Here is a 4203-nt window from a genome sequence, read left to right as displayed (position 1 = left end):
AGTGGAGGTGGGACTAAAGGCTCCCACAGTTACCCCTTTTTGTCATCTGCCACTGGGTTACAACTTACATGATCCAATTCTTTTACTGTCAAAAGAAACAGGTTAACCTCTCTGGGCCTCTCTTACTTCATCTATAAAATTAGGTGATTATGATCTCAAGGCTCCTTCAGTCCCCAGAATCTCTAGATCCAGCAAAAGCAGCTTATATAAGATGGTATAAGTACTAGTACTGTGTTATCTAATTCATTATTTTTCAAAAACTTAGGCTTGCAGCCTAAGCTGATAACAGCAGATTATATCCTTTAAAAGAATTATTCTGCTGATGTTCTTACTTCCAAAGATATTCAAAAGCCCAGAATTTAAAAATATATTTTAGAAATAGTTTTCTCAGTTTTTAAAAATCATCCCCTGAACAACAAAAAAAAGAGTGTAAAATACATATTCTACATTTTAGCAGCTTGGAAAAAAAAATTGACTGACTATGGCCTATTTAAAATGGGAACTTGCTGCTTGGTGCTAAGCTTCTGATATGTTTTCATGCATTCATGATAGATATCCTACCAGACACTGCTGTTGAGGATGAAACTTCCTTCAAGTTCAAACACAGGTGTCTCCTTATCATTTGCTTCTTCAAGTTTTGTTTTGCTTTTTGCTCTTCAGGCTATTAGATGGCACACTTGGGCACCTAGGAGCATCTTGCTACAGACTTTCTTTGTGACCACTAATATGGAGTCAATGTTTTCATTCCTTTGACAAGAATCAAAGAATGAGTGCCTTCAATAAAGTTTCTTTAGGCAAGGGTGAGCAATGGTTAAGTTTGTGTGTAGAGTAATCTTTATGTTTGGTCCCTAATTAGATGTGGGAACCCTTCAAGTTAAAATGTCCCAGTTCTTGGACTTACAAGAGATTGCATATTGAACTCAATTTTTTTTACCTTTCTCTGTATCAGTGCCTTTGTCTTATTATTTTACTGATCCTTGACTTTGGGTTCAGTTCTAACCTCATTTGGCCAATAGAATAGGGAGGAAGTGATGCTGTGCCAGCTCTGAACCCAGACCTCGAAAGACTGTACTGTATATGCTTCTGCTTTCTCTCTTGTACCTCTAAGATTGCTGGGGGGCGGGGTAGGGTTGGGGGGGAGCACTTGCCCTGGCTAGTCCTCAGGTTCCAGGATAAGTATCAGAGACACCTGGAACAAAACCAAATGATTCCAGTCAAGCCCAGCCCCAATTAGCAAATTCTCATCCAACCACAGATCTATGAAAATAAATGATTGCTGTTTTAAATCTGTTGAAGTAACAGATTTCTATCTACAGTCACTCCCTTAGTGATCTAATGTATTCTAATGGTTTAAAAACATTTATATATGCTGAAGACCCCCCCACATTTATGTCTTTTACCTAGAACTCACCCATGAACTCTTGGCTGATATTTCCAACTAACTACCTCTTAGGTGTCTAATAGATATCTCAAAGTTACCTTGCCCCAAACTGAATTCCTGATTTCCCTCTGAAATCTACGTGTCCTGTAGTCATCCCACTGAAGTTAATGGGATGCCACTCTATCCTTTCAGTGGGTCCAAGCAAATCCTTGGATTGTCCTTGTCTCTATCTCTTTCTCTCACACCCTGTGTACAATTCATCAGTAAATTCTTTTGACTTGAACTTAAACATACATTCAAATCTGACCACTTCTCACCTTCTCTACATCCAAGCCCTGGTCCATAGATTAATGTAATACCTCCTAACACAGCAGTTCTCAACCTGTGGGTCGTGACCCCTTTGGGGGTCGAATGATCCTTTCACAGGGATCGCCTAAGACCATCGGAAAACACATATATAATTACATATTGTTTTTGTGACTAATCACTATGCTTTAATTATGTTCAATTTGTAACAATGAAAATACATCCTGCATATCAGATATTTACGTTACGATTCATAATAACAGTAGCAAAATTGCAGTTATGAAGTAGCAACAAAAATAATTTTATGGTTGGGGGTCACCACAACATGAGGAACTGTATTAAAGGGTCGCGGCATTAGGAAGGTTGAGAACCACTGTCCTAACAGGTCTCTATAGTTCCTTCTTTATCTCTCTACAGTTTATTCTCCCTGGAGCAGCCCAAGTACTTCTTCAAATCCAAGTAAAGAATGCAATTTGTTTGTTGAGTGAACTGGGTCATTTATCTTGTAGAACTTCCCACATTACTGGATTTTTCTAATTGCATCCCCATGGTCTTGCTTGACTTAAATGCTTTACACAATACCAGAATCATCCGTAAAAAATGAAAACACTTGCTGATTGAAAGAAATAGTCGTTATTTAAAGTGACTGAAAACTTCTACTAACTCAATGGAAAATATCAGATATGTAGTAAAGAAAAAACTTCACAAGTTAAATCTTAGCATAATTCTTCAATAAATGTGTTGTCTGCTCTTTTCATTCATATTTTAAAATTTCAGCATTTTTATTCTTGCATTCATTTAAAGTAGTTCATTAAGGTAAGGATTATACATGTTATTTATTAAAAATTTAGACTCACCTTGAAGGATGATAAAAATGGATTATTGGTTTTAAAATTTTTATCCTAATATATTTTAATAGATATAGTTATCTTATTGTCTGTGTCTGAGATACGAATCAATGATGACTGAGGTATATTTGCTTTTAATCCTGCTATTTACAATAGTGATTTTGAGCTTAAATGGGTTTATGGCAGCAAAATTCAGCCAAATGGGTTCTATTTGAGGTAAGCATTGGACTAAAATTGGAAAATCCCACAAGAAGAACCTCATTCATGTTTATGGATTCATACAAGCTATTCCTGGTATGAAACCCAAATGAAACCATTTGAAAGCTGAAAGCTTGTGCATTATGAAGTGATTCTGGAAATAGGGCTATTGGAAATGGAAAGTTTCTTTAAAAAATAAAAATGAGTCACTGTATCTATTTTTAAACTGATTAATCCTGAATGGCTACATATAGCTGTTTTGTTTTTTTTAATACCACCTGAGTAAATAAAAGCCAAATAAAAAACTAGAGACACAATTTACTCAAATGTATATCATTTTTTCTCTTGTGCATTCATTCATTCATTCTTTTACTCAAGGAGAATTTATTAAGCTTCTCAGATGTGCCTTACATTGTGCAAGTTTTTAGATGAGGTGCAGTAGGTTAAGCACAAATAATCATTAGACATGCTCCTGCTCTCGTAAAAATTATCAGCTAGTAAGAAAGATGACCATGGCCGGGTACTCAGTTGGTTAAAGCATCATCCTGATACATCAAGGTTGCAGTTTCGATCTCCGGTCAGGGCACATACAAGATGCACCCAATGAATGCATACATAAGTGGAACAACAAATGGATGTTTCTCACCCCTCCCTACTTTCTCTCTCTCTCTCTCTCTCTCTCTCTCTCTCTCTCTCTCTCTCTCTCTCTCTCTCTCTCTCTCTCTCTCTCTCTCTCTCAAATCAGTTTATATATAATGAAATGCAACTAGTTACAAAGCAGTAAGTGCTCAGTGATTAAAAGAAAGGGAAAGTATGAACAAAAGATAGTTTAGAACAGAGTCTCCCAAACTTGGCTGAGCATCAGAATCACCTGGGAGCTTTTAAATACACATAATTTTTTTCTAGTTCAAGTTAGTGTATCAAGTACATGTATTTCTTTTTTTTAAATCCTCACCTGGGAATCTTTATTGATTTGAGAGAGAGGGAGAGAAAAAGAGAGAGAGTTATTTTTCCCAAGGTTTTGAAAGAAAATAACTATACCTAAAATTCTATAGCCAATCAAAGTATTAATGGTAAGGGTAAAATAAAAATTTCAAGAACAAGGGCAAAACTAACATTTTCTCAACAAAAATTATTTTTCAAAACGTTTTAAAATGTGCAAAGACTCAGTTTTTACCTAGTCAATCAACATATGTTTATAGGGCACCCATTCTTGCATTATTTTAGGCACTAGAGATACAACAATAAACATGACAAGGCCCTGCCCTCAAGAAACATATTATAATAGAGATAAGTTTCATGCATCCTTTTTGAAAAAGTTATTTGAAGATGTACTCCAGCAGTATATTGATAGAAAGCAAGAAGTTATAAGAAATAGAAGAACTAAACTAGCCAATGAAAAGAATCTTGGATGAGAGAGGTCTGCCACAATTCTAAAAAGCATTGATTTAAATTAGAGCACAAAGTCAG

The sequence above is a fragment of the Furipterus horrens genome, unplaced genomic scaffold, assembly GCF_987537825.1.
Source record: "Furipterus horrens unplaced genomic scaffold, mFurHor1.1.pri manual_scaffold_8, whole genome shotgun sequence".
Taxonomy (NCBI): Eukaryota; Metazoa; Chordata; class Mammalia; order Chiroptera; family Furipteridae; genus Furipterus; species Furipterus horrens.
This window is presented reverse-complemented; position numbering follows the sequence as displayed.